The following is a 20,832-nucleotide window of genomic DNA, read 5'->3' as shown; positions in this document are numbered from 1 at the left end:
ATCAGGCTTTCAGACATGTGTAAAAACTCCCTTCTGGGAGATACTGGTACTCTGGAGCACTGTAGAGGGACAGCGTGAAGATGGTGCCCACTGACTGTAGTGAGGCAGAGGGGGGAGAATAAAGATGGTACCCACTGGAAAAAGAAAAAAAAAGAGATTGTGGTGTCCCCTAGGGGGCTAGAGCAAGGCAGAGGGAGAGTATAAAGATGGCATCACCAGTCTCTGTCCCCAGGAAAGGTTTCAGCAGTCTCCTACATGTGTGAGTTAAATTAGATGCCTGCCTGTCAGGCTAGTGCTTTAACATAAGTAGAGTGAGCCTCGTTCACTTTGTTATTGTCTGTCTCTGTGCTGGGCCCTGGGGAGGATGAGTCCTAGCACTCAAGCCTTTTAAAAGCCAATTCTGAGTCTTGTGGGTTCGGTGAATGCAAGCCTCATTGGTTTTCAAAACTAGATATTTTGGGGGCTCATCTCTCAAGTGCAGGTCTTAAAAGCTGGGGTGCTGGATGTGGGGTTCCAACCCTGCGCTCCTCAGCTCTGGGTTTGAATTCCCTCCTGATTCTGGATTGCATGCTGGGAGTGGAGTTTATGGTGAGATTTTGTCCCAGCCTCTCCTACCCATTTCAATGTGTTTTTCTTCTCATTTTCCTGATGTGTAGTCATTGTTCAGCCAGCCTTTAGGGCTTTTTTTTTTTTAAAGAGGAAATTGTTCCATATGTAGCTGTAGACTGTATGTCCATGGGAGGAGGTGAGTTCATGATCTTCTTATATTGCTGTGTTGAACCGTAACCCATCCTCTTTTTGAAAACGTTTTTTTAAAAATATTGAAACAGTTTCAAACTTACAAAAAATGTTGCAGTGACCAATTTTTATATGAATTTCTTTCTGGACTTAGAAGTTCTAAGATCATTCAGATATGGTAAATTTGAAACCCTATCAGTAGGAACACAAATCATGATTATAAATTCTCTTGGGAGACCTTTCTCTCCACCCTTTTCAGAGCTTATTCCATGACAGAAAATCTTCCTTGTCATCTTGCTGTGCCAGGGATTGACTTTATCACTGAGGGTACAGAACTTCCCAGATCTTTTTATGGGGGGAGGGCATGAGGAGGGGCTCATAGTTTCTAATTTCTGCATGCACCAAGGTCCCAAATTCTTATCTCCAGCTACCATATGAGTTTAAAGCTACCTTCCTCATCCAACCCCCTTCCCACTCAGGATAGGATCATACTGTGTGCTCAGAGTTCCAGTGTTCAGTTCTTTCTCTATTTCTGACACCTAAGTATTTCTCTCTTTTTTTGCAAACTCAAATATGTGTTAAAAAAATTTTTTTTCACTCTACATAGCATTACTAGGTGTTTGTAATGGAAGAGCTTTCATGTTATCTGGTCTGACTGTATTAGTTAGGAATTGATTGTGTTCAGCTTAAGTTACAGAAACCTGGGTACAGTGACTTACTAAAATAGGGATTCATTTTTTCACCTGCTAAGAAGTTCAGAGGTTGGCAGCTTTCTATGTTTCTATTTTGCTATTTGTAGCATGTAGCTTTCATCCCCATATCTCAGGATGGTTCCTATACTTCTAGGCATTACATATGTCTTAAAGGCAGAAAAAAGATGAAAGGTGAAATCAAAAGGTACTTGCAACTGAGTCTGCTTTCTCTTTTTTTTTTTTAAATCAAGAAAATAGCATTTTCATAAGCCCCACCTAGTAAACTTTTATTTGCATCTCTTTGACCAGACGTGGGTCATTTGATTCCTTCTAAAAGCAATAGAGTTTGATAAATGCAGTGTGCGCTGTTGAAAAATACCCATTTTTTTTTTAACAAGGCACACTGTCATGCTGAACAAGATGGGGGTACTGTTAGCAAACAAGAAGTGGAGAAGAGTTATAGGACAAGCAACTATCAATATCTGCCATGCTTCTGTGCGGCAAGAACTGAAAGTCTCCTGTGTTCTTTCTGCTGCACTGCAACTTCCTTTCAGTTTTTAGACTGAACAGGGTAGGCAACATAACTCGCAGGGCAGAGTACAAAATGGAAGTATGGAACTCCTTGTTCAAGAAATAGGAGAAAAGTGTCAAAGGTACAAAAGTAGAAAACTTTTTCCTTTCTTCTGTGGTCTCTCAACTTTCATAGTGTTTTTAATTTGCTACTTAATGTCATTCTAAGCAAAAAATAAATAAATAAAAATTTAGATTATTAGCATGAATTTTACCTTGCATCTTCATATTGTAAATGCCAGTTTTAAAACTCAAATATAAGACCATTGAAATTACACAATTTGTAATTCTTAGTGTGTCCATACATTTCTATTTCATTCTTACCAAAGTAGTAGAAATGCTGTACAAATCTAATTCAGTTTTTAAAATTTCATTTCTTGATATATGCACATTCTACCAATATTCTGTACCTTTGGCTTAATGATGAATAAGGAAGGACTGAAAGGAAGATGAACTATAGATTGCCCTTTTCTTCTCTCATCATTTTCAGTGTCATTGGTTGGAAGCTTCCATATAAACTTACCTTATTCTCTCATTGGTCTGCTAGAATTCTTTATTCATGAAGTGTTGTTAACACTATGTGAATGTGGCAGCAAGGACTGGCAGTGAATATGTGTATCTGAAAGTGCTGATATGGAAAGATTTCTAAGATATAATAATAAAAAAAACAACATGTGGAACAATGTGTGAGTCTGTGTAAATAAAAAATGAATGTGTTTGTTAAGTATATATAAGTACTTTGTATATGCAATAATTTTAAGAAACTTTTTTTCAGTGGTTATCTTTGGGGAAAAAGTACAGTGGGGCAAGGAGTGGGAAGGGTTGAAGTCTTTCACTTTTCATTTTGTATCTTTCTTTACCGCTTGGATTTTCAGCCTGTGTGTGTCTGTTTGCTTGTGTGTGTGTGTGTGTGTGTGTGTGTGTGTGTGTTTGTGTGTGTATACACACTTACATATAACATTTCTTTCATATTTTAATTTTTTAGTTTTAGAGTACTCTAACAATTTTATTGATTTAATAAATATGATGCATGCTCATTAAAAATATTGAAATGGCAAAGCAATGGACAAGGAAGAAAGCAACCAGCAACCCAGAACCACCACCCAGAAATAGCCAGTGTAAACATTTGGTGAAAATCTCTTTCTATGTAAATACAGATGAAGAATGAGTGAGAGAGACACAGAAGGAAAGATAAAAAAGAGAAAGGGACAGTTATAAAAGGCATTAAATTAAGTTTACTTGAATTTAACAGAAACAAAAAACTAGAATGAAAAATGAATAGCTAAACTTCATTATTTCTTTTCTGCAGGAGGTATTAGATCCTAAAGGACCCCTCTTGGAGTCATTGGAATCTTTTTGTATGAGTTTTTTTTCCCCCCCTCCTTTGACTACTGGTTTCAATCTTAGACATTGTCTATTAACTTATTATATGAAAGATGAGATAATGAGAACTCATATTTTTTTACCTTTCCTTTGTCTCCCTACAAACTTATACTGCTTTTATTATTTCTAATTTTCAGTAGAGAATTAAACAGAGAGTCAGGATTAATGTTCAGTGTCACTAGAGGATGTAGGAAAACAAGTACTCTCATATACTGTTGAAGGAAGTTATACATTGATAAAGACATTTGGGATGATAATTATTTATCAGCATATGAAATGTATAAGGTCTTTGACCCAGCAATTCTACCTGTAGGAATCTATCCAAAGACATGTTTGTACAGAGATAAGTATACAAACATATTTTTGTAACACTGTTTTAATACTAAAAAATTGGAAACAACTTAAATATTAATCAGTAAGGAAATAGTTTTATGACTTATAGTGCATTCATAATTTGGAATAATATACACTTGTTAAAAGAATGATGGAGATAAATATGTACTAAAATGGAAAAAAAGTCTCAATTATGTTGTTAAGAGAAAAAAAGCAAGTCATATATTATACCTACAGTGTGATTCCATTTATTTATTATAAAAGAATATATATATTTATACATAAGCATAAAATTTACATACCCACATTGGTACAGAATGGTACACATAGAGAAAGAGACAAAGAGGAAGAGACTGGGTGGATAAAGAGGAACTTTAACATTTAACTGTATATACTTAAAAACTGCTTTAGTGTTTTACAATAGGAATGTATATGTTGTATAAAAGATAGAGAGGGGGCTTCCCTGGTGGCGCAGAGGTTGAGAGTCCGCCTGCCGATGCAGGGGACATGGGTTCGTGCCCCAGTCCAGGAATATCCCACATGCTGCGGAGCGGCTAGGCCCATGAGCCATGGCCGCTGAGCCTGTGCGTCCGGAGCCTGTGCTCCACGATGGGAGAGGCCACAACAGTGAGAGGCCCGCGTACCGCAAAAAAAAAAAAGATAGGGAGGAGAAAAAAGAAAAAATAACTAGTTTCTTCTCAAAAATTTAATATTAATATGTGAGAGTAAAATACCTAATTAATTTTGTCTAGTAATTCATATTTAAGGATTTATATGATCATTAAATCTGCATTATATTTCAAGTAAAAAAAACAAAGCAGCTTCTGACACAATCCACATGACTTGCCATAGATATTGGCCAAAAAAATCAAAACTTTCCCTCACCTCAAAATGACATAATTTCTCTCCTGTTATGCTTAGGATCTTGGAATAATTTAATTTGCCACCTTCTTTGTTCCTGAGTAAAAGTGCTAGGTTAACAGCAATGTTATTCTCTTTCAAAGTATTTCTAGAAATATCTTGGTCTTTATGCCCAAGTTTTCACTGGAAGAACTGAATACTCATTCCACTCATTCTGCTTGATTATACTTTTGTTTTATACTTTAGTTAATGATACTACTTTGTGACTTGAGATGAAATCTAAAAGAAAGAGTAAAATAACAGGTTGACCCACATTGTTGTAATTTAGGTTAATATGACTCTTACTAGCAATAAACTTCCTATACTGAAAGGTACATATCAGTTATTCACTGATGCTTTGAAGTATGGGAATAAGGAGACAATATCATCAAATGCAGTGGTGTAAGTTTAAACTCTTAAGTTCCCAAGGAAAATTTCAAAAAGACCCACTTACCTGTTGCTTACCAGTCAGATCAACTAACAGACACCTATTATGAGCAATCCCTAACAGACACCTATTATGAGCAATCCCTTTGGTAAATTCAATACAGTACACCAACCAATATAAGATTGCCCCTTCTATCAAAGGACAGACCCACATAAGATTTTATGGAAAGTCAAATCTAAGAAAGTCTAGTTTTGAATGCATTCTAGTGATTGTGCTGGAGTTAAGGATATCCACAAGTCTTACTCAGAAGCACAAAATGTGATCCTTGTGCTCCGAGGGCATATAATCTAGTTTTGTTCACGTGCAAAGAAAACCTACACTGTGAGGTTGTGTGATGCCAAGTATTAATTGAACAGAACAGATAAGTGTTATAGAAAGTCACAGAAAGGACACATTATTACTCTACTACACATAGAGTAGTCAGGTAAACCCTAGAGCATGAGACAGGAGACATCTAATAATGTTTAGAAGGCAGTTGGAAATATGTAACTAAAGCTTGGGAAAGAACACCAGGTTAAAGGTACAATTGTTTGAGTATTTGCGTAGATGTGATAGATAAGATTTCCATCAGGAGATATACAGTGAGAAGGAAAGGAAGGTTAAAGCTTGAAGAAAAGAGTAAGACACTGTGAAAATAAGAAAAGACAGATTTTAAAAAATAGTAGAACATTTGGAAATTTAAAATACAGTCATTAAAATAAAAATCTTATGGACTGATTAATAGCTTATTAGATGCAGATGAAGAGATATTAGTAAATGAAGATAGTTCTGAGGAAATTATACAGAAAGGCAGCATGAAGAAATAAGGAATGAAAAGTATGAATTAAGAAAAATGATAGGGTGAGAAAGTTCAGTATATTATCCAATAAGATTTCCAGAAAGTAAGATAAGAAAGAAGGAGACAGACAAGTTTGATGAGATCATGGTTGATAATTTCAAAACTTTGAAAGAATTGATGAAATAATGTCTCAAGGTCAATAATCAGAAGTCTCAAGCAAAATAAAAAGAAGTATACCCTAGGCACATTGTAGCAAATTGGAATACTGCAAAAAAAGATAAAATCTAGAAAGGAATCAGATATAAAAGATAGGTTACTTGCAAAGAAATAACTATTGGATTAGCAATAGAGTAGCAACAGATTTCTCAAGAACAGTGGAAGCCAGAAGTTAATTAAACAGTATCTTCAAGGAGCTGAGGAAAAACCAATAAACTTAGAATTTAATACACAACTAAAGTATCACTTAATAGTTCCAAATAATGACACTTTTCAGACAAAGATTGAGAAAATTTACCTCTCACAGATTGTCATTGAAAGACTAAAATATCCACATTAATTCTGTACATTGTTTAAAGATATATTCATATGTCTTACATATGTATCATATACAGTACATGTAAATGGTAAAATTATAAAAACAAGCATATATGGGGATATATATATACGTATAGCTGATTCACTTTGTTATACAGCAGAAACTAACACAACATTGTAAAGCAATTATACTCCAATAAAGATGATATAGGGCTTCCCTGGTGGTGCAGTGGTTGAGAGTCCGCCTGCCGATGCAGGGGACACGGGTTCGTGCCCCAGTCCGGGAAGATCCCACATGCCGCGGAGCGGCTGGGCCCGTGAGCCATGGCCACTGAGCCTGCGCTCCACAACGGGAGAGGCCACAACAGTGAGAGGCCTGCGTACCGCAAAAAAAAAAAAAAAAAAAAAAAGATATAAAAAATAAATGAAAAATAAAATAAGGGAAAAAAATAATAATAAAAACAAGCATGGGAATGAAAAAACACCTAATTCAAAATAGTGTTTATCTGTGAGAGGAGAGAAGAGAATGGAATTAGAGCTTCATTTGGATTTTTTAAGCTAGTTATACAGGCATTCATTCTATTTTTTTAAGGCATTTTTTGGTCTACTTGAAATATATTTAAAAAGGGAGTAGGGAGTAAGAAAAGGAATGATCTACAATATCAAATATTGCATGAGAAAATGAGAACAGGAAATTCCACAGATTTGGATACTTAAAGCCCACTGAATATGTTCCAGAGAATTGTTTTCCTAGAGAAGGGAGAATGAAAACATCCATTCCAGTCTGCCTACATGTGTTCCTATCATTTCTCCCCTCCTGTTATAGTAAAAGAGATGTCCCTCTGCCCATCAAATATCAGTCCTTTCCCTGTGTGTTCTGGATCCTACCTCTCCCACCTTTTTAGGGTCCATATATTTACCCCTTTCTTTCCTATATTTTCATTTTCTCCCTTTCTACAAGTTCCTTTCCAATATTTAAACATGCTTAGGTCTCTCCTTTTTTTAAACTCCTCTTCCCCGATTGCTGCGAAACCAAATACTGCCTCTTTCCACTCTCACAGTCCTATTCCAACCACTGCCTTTTTTATCTCCTTCCCATGTCAAACATCTTAAAAGAATTATCTCTAATTAGTGTCTCAATGTCTATACCTCCCATTTACCTCTGAAACCACTCTAATGTAACTCCTCCCCCGACCGCCATTCCACAAAAATTATTCTCCTTAAGGTCACCAGTGATTTCTCTGTCTTGACCTCTTACCATTACTTATTCCGCACTATTTCCTTCTTATCCATCATCATCATGCAGTATTTACTGAGCATTTACCATATGCCAGACACTGTTTTAAGCACTTTATGTGTATTATTTCCTTCTTGCAACCTCTCTTCCTTTGGCTTCTATGACATAACACCCCTCTGATTTTCCTTCTACTTCTCAAGTAGATACTCTTTGGTTTCTTTGCTCATCCTCATCTCTTCATCTTTAATAGATGAAGTTCCTCAAGGCATCATCCTTATTCCTCTATTCTTCTCACTTTATACCACAGATATTGCTTCCACTCATATATGTCTATATATACACAGATGACTTTCAATTTTATTTTCATTTCATCCACTAGTATTTCAGCATGTAATTCTTTAAAAGATAAGAACTCTTTTTTTTTTTTTTTTGGTTAAACATAACCACAATACCATTATCATACCCAAAACAAAAGTAATAATAATTCCTTAATATTGGCAAATACTGGGTCAGTGGCAACTTTCCAATTGTCTCATAAATATCATAAAATTCAGATTCTAATCAAGTTACTCACTTGATTGCAAACCTTTAGTGGTTTCTCAATATTCTTAGAATAAAGAACAAAATCTATAACCTGTCCTACAGATCTTGCATGATTTTTCCTTGTTTATCTAGTCAGCCAGATCAATAGAATTGAATCTAGAGACCTAAAATGTTATTTCACATCTATTATCTTGAGTTGACATCTAATTGATAATAATAAGTCAGAAAAAGGAACTGAAACACTCATGGTGAAATTTTTGTCTTTTGGAGTTTGTTTTGAGCAAAACCAGGGAGTTGAGAAATACTCATTAGAGAAATGATGCAGGCCTGGCTCAGCTAAGGTACAGATGCTAATGGAAGGGTCTTGATAGACATTACCCTTGGACAGCCTGCCACATATGCTACACAGCAAACTCTCAGGGTTTGGGGAAAATCCAATACAATTTAAATTGTTTTTTTTTGTTATCCCTGGACAACCTTCACAAGGACAGACTGCCTAGATGGACCTCTTTGCTGTCAGCTAATTAGTTTACCACTAAAGATGTGCAAACACAACTCAGTCTTCTGAGACTGCAGTTTTTTCCTCATAAGTACAGTTTTTGCCCTTGTTCCTGGATAGCAGTCTAATGACTGTCTCCCTGTATGTTAAAAATTTTGTTTGTAGGTAAATAACTAAATGTCTCTGAGTTGTTCTTTGATAATAAAAACTTAGTTGTACTTGCAAATTTGTTCTTTCTCTACTCTTTCTCACCTTAATACCTCAACCAGCTCAGTTTTTCAAGATGGAAATCTGGGAATATTTTCAATGCTTTCTTGTCCCTCATGCCTGGTTCCTTCCCAATATCCAATTCATCACCAAGATCTGAATCTGCTTTCACAATACATCTTGACAGCAACCACTATAGTCTGAGCCCAAACCATGTATTGTTTGGGCTATTTAAATACTCTCCTAATTGGCCCTAATTGCTTTCCCTACATTCACATTCATCTCCTTCCATTTCACTTCCCCAGGGAGTCAGAATGTTCTTTTAAAACCATATATCTTATCACATATCTTTCCCTGTTTAAATACTTCAAATTGCTTCTATGATACCTATGATAAAATGATAAATCCTGAATTCGTTACATGGCCTGTTCTTTCACAAGGCCCTGCTTGATCTGGCCCCCATATACACCTGTCTAATCTAATCTGGTACTGTTGTCTCCCTTACAACTTTAGCTACACTGACCTTCTTTCAATTCTTTTGGCACCAAACCTTTTCCCACCTTAGGACCTGCACTCATGCTGTCCCTCTGTCTTAAATTTGTGATGGGGATATGTGAACCAACTTCTAAAGAATAAGAAGATGTCAGCCTAACCTAAAAAATTAATTGTTATGAACCTCAAGTATTGTGCATAACTCCAGTGTTCAGTTGAGCTGTTAGATGATTCATATATATATATATATATATATATATATATTTTTTTTTTTTTTTTTGCGGTACGCGGACCTCTCACTGTTGTGGCTTCTCTCGTTGCGGAGCACAGGCTCCGGACATGCAGGCTCAGCGGCCATGGCTCACGGGCCCAGCCGCTCCGCGGCATGTGGGATCTTCCCGGACCGGGGCACGAACCCGTGTCCCCTGCACGGGCAGGTGGATTCTCAACCACTGCGCCACCAGGGAAGCCCGATTCCCATATTTTTAAAGAATAAGAAGTTGGTTCACAAATCACTTCCTCAGAGGGTTAAGGATTCTCTTCTAATGTCCTTCATAGCTCTAAACACAATTTATAATTTTATTAATTTATATAATTGTTTGATAACTCATCCCTATTAGTCTGTGAACTCTAAAAGGAAAGGGATCATATCTACTTTTTAAAAATTCTGTATAATAATTGTCTAGCATACAACAGATACCAAACACTTTGAACAAATGAGTGAGTGAGATGTTTGGGGAAGCATTTAGTTCAGTGCCTGGCAAACAATACTCAACTTGATTTTCCTTTTTCATTTTAAACATTTACATTAGATATTGGTCTTTTATTTAATGGAATGTTGCTAGGGTTTTTTTTTTTAAAGTAGGTATTTTAAATCTTTCGGATGGCTACAGATGTCCACTAGATGTCAGCCTAACTGAAAAAATTAATTGCTATGAACTTCAAGTATTGTGCATGATTCCAGTGTTCCGTTGAGCTGTTAGATGATTCCTATATTTTTAATTAAATGAAAATACAATGTTTTCGTAAATACCTTTGAATTTGAGATGGTGGATGCTCCATGATTGTATATTGAGTACTGAGAATATAATTCTCTTGTGTTGTAAAACTCTATTAATAGTAAAATATTTATGAAATATAATAATAAGGTAATAAAAGCTGCTAATATTTATTTGGCTTCAACTACATGCCAGACACTTTGCTAAATGCTTAAATGTTTTATCTCATTTAATCTCAATTGATTTCTAAATTAAGACAGTAACTAAAACTATCTCAAATGATTAAAAAATCCTGTGAGATAAATAGTATTACTAACACCATTCAAAAACTGGAGTTTAAAGAGGTTAAGTAGCTGTTCTTAAAAACTCCAAAAGAGATAGCATAACGTATCATAATTACTTATTTATTAAAAATAAACATTTATAAAAAATAAAAAATTTAAAAATACCTCTTTGGTCAAGAGGTTGTTATTTAATTTTATTTATTTTATTATTTATTTTGGCCGCACTGGGTCTTAGTTGCGGCACGTGGGATCTTTTAGTTGCAGCATGTGGACTTCTTAGTTGCGACATGCATGTGGGCTCTAGTTCCCCGACCAGGGATCGAACCTGGACCCCCTGCATTGGGGCCCCCTGGAGTCTTACCCACTGGACCACCAGGGAAGTCCCAAATATGTTTTAATAATGGGTGACTTGTCAACATTCATTGCTACTTGGAACTGAGGATTTTGTTTATATTACAGCTAAATAAATGATGTTGTTTAGTGGAAGACATTAGAATGGTAGTGGAAAGAGCACAGATTTGGAATTACACAGACTTTGGTTTGCATCTCAGTATCACCATTTACTAGCTTTACTCTGATGTTGGGCAGGTTATTTCCTATCTTTGAGCCTCAGTTGCCTTGTCAGTTAAGAGGGGTTATAATGTAATGCCTGCTTTACAGTGCTGAAGTAAAGGTTAGATAGGAAAGTATATGGAAAGTGCCTACCACAGTGACTGGCATGTAATAAGTCATAGTTTTTATTATTTTTTTAATAAATGTCTCAATCTGAGAAAAATAGATATTAATTTTGTGGATACTATGGGTAAACAAACCCTCATATTTTTGTGATGGTAGATGAATATGCAAAATACCAATGCCAAGTTCATACCCAAATGACTTAAAATTCATCTATGCACAGTTACATACAAAAATTATTTAACTTGCAAAATTATTGATAATATTTTTATTGAGGAGCTAAGGATTAAGATCATATATTTTGTACTCAGTTCACATTTTTCAAGTACCTTTGGTGTTTGGGTATGATGATGAAGGAGGTAGAAATGAGATTCACTATCTTCTTTCCAGGTTTATCACTACTTACCATTTACTAATATAGTACATTACTTCTTGCTTAGATTCCTTTAATAGCCTCCCAAATCATCTCTCCATTTCAGTTTCCTTTACACAAGTTGGAAAGATGGATACTCCCCAAATTACAGCTCAAACCATGTGACAGCTTGCTCAAGCATCTTCAGCCTCCATTGCCTACCAATGTAAGTATACACTAATCTTGGTTGGAGTCATATTGTAGACTGTTTCCCCATTTTTACTTTACGATATGCCCCTGTGTACATCCAGAGCCAGATCAGGATATGTGAGCACAAAAACTAACAATTATAAAAGTACTTTACTTATCTATGTTTATAAACAAATATAGTATGTTTTGTGTGGTTTTAATTTATGTACATGGTATTATACTGTGCCTATAATTCTGTAGTTTTCCTTACTCAATGTTATATATATGAAATCTGTTTAATATTGATTAGAGGTAGGTAGACATGATCTATTTCTTTTGGCTGTTGTATAGACCCATCTTACGAATACACCACATTTTGTTTGTCCAGTCTGCTACTGGGGGATAGTTAGAGTGTTTCCAGTTTTCACTGTTAAAAATCATGCTGTAGTGAACATCTTCATGTATCCTAGAACACAAATATTAAGAGTTTCTTTAAGAGGTCTACATATAAGTGTCTGCATATTTTTTATTTTACTAACTACCACCAGTTGCCTTCAGCAGAAAGTCCCTGTTTCCTCCCATTTTAACGAAAGCTTGATAGATATTATTGGGTGGAAATAGTATCTTCTGGGCTTTTTTTTTTTCAAATGTGCATTTCTTTGGCTGACTTCAAGATTGAGACTCTTTTCCTAAAGTGATTGGCCTTTTAATTTTCCTTCCCTGTGCATTGACAATTCGTGTCCTTTGCCCATTTTGTTGTTGTTGTTGAATTGCTGACATTTTTTTCTTTTTTCCCCCCCTCTTTTTTTTACTGAATCTAAAAATATCTGCTTCTTATTTGTCATAAACCTTTAGTGTCTTTAAATTGTTTTTTTTTTACTATCTTAAATTTATATGTAATTAAAATTCAAAGAATTGAGTATTTTAATACATGAATATGATGTATTTCTTCATTTTTTTCAGCTCTTTAATTACTATTATGAATTTATTTGCTTATAAATAGTAATATAATTAAATTTCATACATTGAATTCTTATATTCCTAGAGTTTTGGTTGCATCTCTCAGGATTTTCTATGAAAATGATTATGATTTTCAAATAATGACAATTTTGTCACTTTAAAATACTCATACTTATTCATTATCATGCCTTTTTGCGTTGGTTAGGGCCTCCAGTATAATACTGACTAGGAGCAATGCTAGCAGGTATCTTGGTGCATTCCTGACTTTAATCTGCATGCTTCTAATGTTTCCTATAAATTATGATGCTTGATATAGAATTGTCTAGATACTTGCTAAAGTTTCTTTTAAATCCCAGTTTTCCAGATTTTTGTTTCTTAAAAATCATGAATAAGTAGTTGAATGTATCAAATGCCTTTTCTGCATTTATTGAGATACTTATGTTTTTCTCCTTTAATCTGTTAATATGGTAAATTGCACTGTTTTTATTTTTTGTCATTATTATCAGTTTTGCTTTTTTATTATTCCAGTTTTTTATTATTATTAGTTCATTTCATTTGGAACTCAGATATATAATTTAATTAATAATTTTCCTCAGTTGATGATACTCTGTCATCATTTGACCATATCTCCTCTGCTGTATCATTTTACTTATTTTTATTTTCATTATCCACAACTCTGTTCCATTTCTTCTACCCACACTTTTACTTTAATGTGTTTGTTATATATCCTGATACAATAAAGTGTTATTTTTTTGTGTGTGTCTATGCATTAATTTATACAAATGTTATTGGTTTATAGCTATTGCTTTGTTTCAACTTTTTTTCACTCAACACTGTATGTTTAACTCTATTTTGTTGCTATCTATGCATCTGCTGTATTGTTTTTAAGTATAGTATAGTATATTAGTAATATATAGTGTAATATTTCAGATTATGTACACTTTGCATTTACTTATCTATTCCCCCAGAGATGGGCACCTAAAGTAACTTTCAACTTTCTGCAACTATAAAATAACACTGTGATAAATATCTTCACGTAAGTTGCTTTTTGATTTGTGCCCTGGTTTCTTTGATGCTTATACCCAGGTATGTGATTGTTGGAACATGAGATAATTTGTACATTGATTTTATTAAATTCCACCAGATTATTTTCCATAATACTGCCTCAGTTACACTCCTGCCAGTAGAGTAGGAGAAATCTTATTTCTCTACTTTCTTACCTACAATTGCTGTTATCTGATTTTTTTTTTTTTTTGGGTCTGCGTTGGGTCTTCGTTGCTGTGCTCAGGCTTTCTCTAGTTGCAGTGAGCGGGGTCTACTCTTCGTTGTAGTGTGCGTGCTTCTCATTGTGGTAGCTTCTCTTGTTGCAGAGCACAGGTTCTAGGCGCACGGGCTTCAGTAGTTGTGGCACGTGGGCTCAGTAGTTGTGGCTTGCAGGCTCTAGAGCATAGGCTCAGTAGTTGTGGCGCACGGGCTTAGTTGCTCCGCGGCATGTGGTATCTTCCCAGACCAGGGATCAAACACATGTCCCCTGCATTGGCAGGCGGGTTCTTAACCACTGCACCACCAGGAAGTCCCTGATTTTTAATTTTTATTAATTTGATTAATGTTAAAGTATATATCAATGCTGAAATTGGCATTTCTCTGATTCTAGTGTGTTTCTCTGATTTCTATACTTACTTGCCACTGAGCTTCCTTTTATTTTTATTTTTTTTAAGTTTTATTTATTTATTTTTGATGTAGACCATTTTTTAAAGTCTTTATTGAATTTGTTACTATATTGCTTCTATTTTATGTTTTGGTTTTTTGGCCATGAGGCATGTGGGATCTTAGCTCCCCAACCAGAGGCTGAACCTGCACTCCCTGCTTTGGAAAGCGAAGTCTTAACCACTGGATTGCCATGGAAGTCCCTGGGCTTCCTTTTAAATGATTCACCTACTTACGTCCTTTGCCTGTTTTTCTATTGAGGTTTCCTGTCTTTTTCTTATTCGTTTGCAACTGTTTCTTATACATGCCGTATATTAATTCCTTAGCAGGTTTTAAACACTAAAAATATTTCCTTTGGTCTGTCAACTGTCAGTTTTGCCTATGACGTCCTTGTGAGCAGAAGTTCTCAATTTTGATGTATATAAATCCATTTTTTAAAAATGTTTTGTGTTTTTAGGTCTTGCTTGAGAAGTCCTTTCAACCCTAAAATCACTCAGATATTTCCTTTTATTTTCTTCTGTTAGCTTTTAAAATTTGCCTTTTACACTTGAGACTTTATTCCAGATGGCATTCCCCTGTGTGTATGGCATAAATCAAGGAATACTACTTTATTCTTCTGGATATATTGAGCTAGTTTTCCTAACACTATCTGGAAAGTAATCTATTTTTTTCTATTGATTTATGGTGCTGCCTTTATCAGACATCAATTTCTGTTTCTGAACTTTCTATTCTGTTACATTGTGTATTTGTTTCTGTGTAATTGCATAGTACATTTATTACTATAGCTTTGTAGATTGTATTAATATCTGGGAAAGAAGTTCTTCCATTTTACTTATCTTTTTCAAAATTAGATTAGTTTTTCATGAACCTTTATTTCATGTAATTTCAATGATGTGATTGTTAAATCTTCTAGAATTTTTATTGAAATCTGAATTAGTTATCTATTGCTGTATAACTAATTACTCCATAACTTAGTGGCTAAAAAATAAATATTATCACTCAGCTCTGTGGATCAGGAATTCAAAAATATCTTAATTGAATGGTTTCTGTCTTGAGGTCTCTCATGAGATTGTAACCAAGATGTCAACTGGGGCCACAGTCATCTAAAGGCTTGACTTGGTCTGGGGGATTCCTCTCCAGGTAGGTTCACTCACATGGCTGACAAGTTGATGTTGACAGTTGGCAGATCAGTTCCTTGTCACATGAATCTTGTGACAGAGCTTCTTGAATATCCTTACAACATGGAGGCCGATGTATGCTAGAGCAAGTGATCCAGGAGATAGCAAGGTAGAAGCTGCAACGTTATTTATGACCTAGTCTCAAAAGTCACACTCCAACATTCCTGCAATATCCTGTTGATTGCACAAGACAGCTCTCCTCAGTATGAGAGGTGACTACACCAGGAAGCAAGAATCACTGGGGGCCATCTTGGAGGCTGAGTACCTCAGTTCACCCTCTGGCTGCCAATAATTAATGTCGCTCTCACATGCAAAATAGACTCATCCTTCTCACAAGACTCCCCTAAATCTCACCCCACTACAGAATCAGCTTGAAGTCCAGAATCTCATCTAAATAAGGTCCAGAGGTGATGAGGCTTCTTGGGTATATTTCCTTAAGTACAGTTCTTTGAGTACAGTTTCTTTTGATCTGAAAACTTGTGGAGTTAAGAGAGGGAACCAAACAATGCCATGTATATCAGGAGGCAAGAATCACTGGGGGCCAGTCTTAAAGGATGGCTACCACAAAATTTCATTTAACATTTCTTATAAGACAGGTCTATTGGAGACAAATTCCTCCAATCTTTGTTTAAGAAAGTATTTCTCCTTCACTTTTTTTTTTTGAATGAAAGATTCTTTAAATTCTGTGGTGCGTTACAATTTTCAAAAGTGTCACATACACGATTTCATATAATCCCATAATAAACTTTCTTTAACCCTCTACCACTATATTGCCTCATACCCTTTCCCTCTCCCCTCTAGTAACCACTAGTTTGTTCTCTATATCTGTGAGTTTGCTTCTTTTGTGTTTTATTCACTAGTTTGTTGTATTTTTAAGATTCCATATATAAGTGATATCATACAGTATTTGTCTTTCTCTGTCTGACTTATTGCACATAGCATAATGTCCTACAAGTCCATCCATGTTGCTGCAAATGGCAAAATTTCATTCTTTTTTATGGCTGAGTAGTATTCCTTTGTAGGTGTATCTACCACATCTTCTTTATCCATCATCTGTTGATGGACACTTAGGTTGCTTCTATACGTTGGCAATTGTAAATAACAATGCTATGAACATTGAGGTGCATGTATCTTTTTGAATTAGTGTTGTTGGTTTTTTTGGATATATATCCAGGAGTGGAATTGCTGTGTCATATGGTAGTTCTATTTTTAGTTTTTTGAGAAACCTCCTTACTGTTTTCCACAGTGCCTGCACCAATTTACATTCCCACAACAGTGTATGAGGGTTCCCTTTTCTCCACATCCTTGTCAACATTTGTTATTTGTGTTCTTTTTGATCATAGCCATTCTGATGTGTGTGGGGTGATATTTCATTGTCATTTTGATTTGTATTTCCCTGATGATTAGCGATGTTGAGCATCTTTCCATGTGCCTGTTGGCCATCTGCATTTTTTCTTTGGAAAAATGTCTCTTCAGTTCTTCTGGCCATTTTTTAATTGAGTTTGTTTTTTTGATGTTGAGTTGTATGAGCTGTTTATATATGTTGCATGTTAACCCCTTATCAGTCATATCATTTGCAAATATCTTCTCCCATTCAGTAGGTTGTTTTTTTGTTTGTCGATGGTTTCCTTTGCTGTGCAAAAGCTTTTGAATTTAATTAGGTCCCATTTGACTATTTTTGCTTTTGTTTCCTTTGCTTTAGGAGACGGATCCAAAAAAACATTGCTTCAGTTTGTGTCTAAGAGTGTTCTGCATATGTTTTCCTCTAGAAGTTTTATAGTATCCAGTCTTACATTTAGGTCTTTAATCCATTTTGAGTTTATTTTTGGACAGCTACTTGTAAAAGAATAAAATTAGAACATTCTCTAATACCATATACAAAAATAATCTCCTTTGCTTTTGAGGAATAATTTGGCTGGATAGAGAATTCTAGGTTGGTGGTTTCTCTTTCAGCACTTTAAATGTATCACTCTACTCTCTTCTTGCTTGCAGGGTTTCTGAAGAGAATTCTTACCCTGTTCCTTTGTAGGTAAGGCGTTTTTTATTTCCAGCTTCTTTCAAGATTTTTTGTCTTTATTTTCTGCAATTTGAATATGATATGCCTAGGTATAGATTTTTTTGAATTTTATTATACTTGTTCTCTGAGTTTCCTTAATATGTGGTTGATATTTGTCATTAATTTTGGAAAATTCTCAGCCATTATTCATAATTTCTTTTCCTTTCTCTTTCTCCTTCTCCTGCTACTCCCATTGAATTTTTGTAATTGTCACATAGTTCTTGGATATTCTATTCCATTTTTTCTCTTCTTTTTTCTCTTTGCTTTTCAGATATTGACATATCTTCAAGCTTACTACTTCTTTTATTGGCCATGTCCAGTCTACTGATGAGTCCATCAAAGGCATTCTTCATTTCTTTTACAGTGTTTCTGATTTTTAGCATTTAATTTTGATTCTTTATTAAGGCTTACATGTCTCTGCTTATATTACTTACCTGTTTTTACATGTTGTCGATTTTTTATATTAGAGCCCTAGGATATTTATCATAGTTATTTTTAATTCTTTTTTTAAATTTTTATTGGATTATAGTTGATTTACAATGTTGTGTTAGTTTCAGGTGTACAGTGAAGTAAATCAGTTGTATATATATATATATATATATATACATATCTCCACTCTTTTTTTGATTCTTTTCCTATATAGGTCATTACAGAGTACTGAGTAGAGTTCCCTGTGCTACACAGTAGATCCTTATTAGTTATCCATTATATATATAGTAGTTTATATATGTCAATCCCAATCTCCTAATTTATCCTTCTCCCCTTTTCCAGTTATTTTAAATTCTTGATCTGATGATTCCAAAACTTCTGCTCTATCTGAGTCTGGTACTGATGCTTTTGGTCTTTTCAGACTATTTTTTTGCCTTTATCATGCCTTGTAATTTTTGGTTGAAAGCCACACATTGTGTATTGGGTGAAAGGAACTGAGGTAAATAGGCCTTTCATCTGAGGTTTTACACTATCTGGCTATTAGTTAGGGTATGCTTACTGCTGTAGCTTTAGGTGTCAGAGACAAAAATTTCCTCTAGTGTCTATTTTTGTCTCCTTGGATGTTTTGGGCTTCCCTAGAGACTCCTTCTTAAATTGGTTCTGAGGCTTCCAGTTCTTCTATCTGTTATCCCCTGTTATTATACTGCAGCCTTATTCATGTGATGATGAGGTGTGAGGGAAGGGGAAGCATCTTATAGTCCTATAATTAGGTCTCATTTTTTTAGTGTGCTTGTCCCCTGAGCTGTGACCTTCACACATTTTATAGATTTTTTTTCCTTTGATAAGACAGGAAAAACTAAATTGCTCTGGAGTTGGGTATTTCTCTTCCTCCATGTGGAAGGCTAGTGAGGGTTGGATTTGGGTATTTTCCTCTCCCCACATGGAAGTCTAGGGGAGATTGGAGTTGAGTATTTCTCTTCCTCAAAGTTGACTGGGCTCTTGTAAAACCCAAGCTGTATGGTTAGGTAATATTGTTTCCCTTGAGGACAGCCTTTTGTTAAGGAGAACAGAATGCTCTGGGCATATTTCAAAATGATTACTTTTCCTTCTCCCCCTGCTAAAAATCTGAAAGAATTTTTCACCAGTTCTCACTTCTGAGAACCTGGTGGGGCTCCTGGAGCAAAAGCTCAGGAAAGTGTGGAGGTTCCTCTAAGGCCCCCTGGAGTTTTTAACTCTTAAGTTTAGCTGCACTGAGCCTCTTGCAGTTCATCATTTATAGTTTGTGTTCTGTTGGTACTGGCTTCAGTGGCAATGTTTAGCTCCTGGGCTTCTGTTCTTGGTAAGCTGTGATTCTCTATATTAATGGGGCAGCAGATAGTGATGTGGCCTTAATTCTTTGATGGATCTAAGAAGAATTGTTGATTTTCAGTTATTCAGCTTTTTTTCTTGGGAGGATGGTAGTGATGACATCTAGCTCTTTATGTGTCAGACTGGTGCTATTGATTTTTATAAATTGATCTTGTGTCTGGTAACTTTACAGAGCTCTCTTACTAGTTTTAATTATTTGTTAATTCTGTTGGATTTTATATGTCACCTGAAAGTAATTACAGTTTTGTATCTGTCTTCCCAACTATTGTATCTTCTATTTTTTCTTTTAACTGCATAGGAATCTTACTTTCCTCAGTGACTGTTAAAGCTTTGTAAATCATTTCTCAGTACAGTGGCCAAGTACATAGATTAAATTATTCCTTGACCCTTTGAGACTTTCATAATCAACAGTAATTTTTTATGATTTATAGACTCTTAAGTGATTTGTTTTCCTCAGAATTTAGAATTCTTCCTCTTTTGTGTCTAATTTCTCATCCTACTTGAAGATTTAATGCCCTCTTTTAAAATTTTTTTAAAGGTTAAGATTGGACATTAAAGTTCATAATATCAGGTTAATAAAGTTTTCAAAGGTTTCATTTTTAATGAATAATGGTGGTTGAATTATAATATAATTTTATATGTGTATTGAAATGACAATATAGTTTCCCTTTTTAATCCATTAATGTGGTAAATTACATTGATTTTCTAATATTAAACCATCTTTGGATTCCTAGGGTAAATTCAACTTGGTCATAAATTCAACTTGGTTATTATTTTTTATATATTCTTCTGGATTTGGTTTGCTAATGTCTTATAATTTTTTCCAACTTTTCCAGATGTATCATATAACCTCCTTTCAGACATTCAAAGAGTTTTTGAAATATTCCTGCCTGTAAACAAAGGATTTTCCTCTAGTATAACTGTTACTCTCTCTGTCTCTTTCTCCCTCAGAAAAAATCACACTATTGCTATATTCATAGCTTAATTTACATTTTCTTAGGTAGTTTATAAATTCTATTGACATGATACAGTTAATTTCCTGAAATGCTATGTGTTGTTTCAGATCACTATTATTAAGTGGTTAGTTTTCATTATATCAGATCCTTACAATACCATGTGCACATGATATCTTGTGGATATTTTTTGATGTAATTGGTCAAATTTGAATTTCTTTGATGGTATGAAAATTTTCATTAGTTTGTTTTCATGAATATTTATTGAATATCTAGTATGTGTCAAGTACTATTCTAGATGCTGAGGATACAGCAGTCAAAAAAAGATC

At 34.8% G+C, this 20,832-nt stretch overlaps 1 long non-coding RNA gene across 1 annotated transcript in view; it reads left to right on the top strand.

Moving 5' to 3' along the window:
- The window catches only part of LOC132433731 (uncharacterized), a 44,267-nt gene extending 26,330 nt beyond the window's left edge, over nucleotides 1–17,937 (top strand). The window contains exons 2-3 of the long non-coding RNA XR_009521204.1: nucleotides 11,791–11,889; nucleotides 17,690–17,937. This is a non-coding gene — a long non-coding RNA (uncharacterized lncRNA). The remainder of the gene's footprint in view (nucleotides 1–11,790; nucleotides 11,890–17,689) is intronic.
- The last annotated feature ends 2,895 nt before the right edge of the window (nucleotides 17,938–20,832 follow it).

The sequence above is a fragment of the Delphinus delphis genome, chromosome 1 (genome assembly GCF_949987515.2).
Source record: "Delphinus delphis chromosome 1, mDelDel1.2, whole genome shotgun sequence".
NCBI classification, from domain to species: Eukaryota; Metazoa; Chordata; class Mammalia; order Artiodactyla; family Delphinidae; genus Delphinus; species Delphinus delphis.
This window is presented reverse-complemented; position numbering and strand designations above follow the sequence as displayed.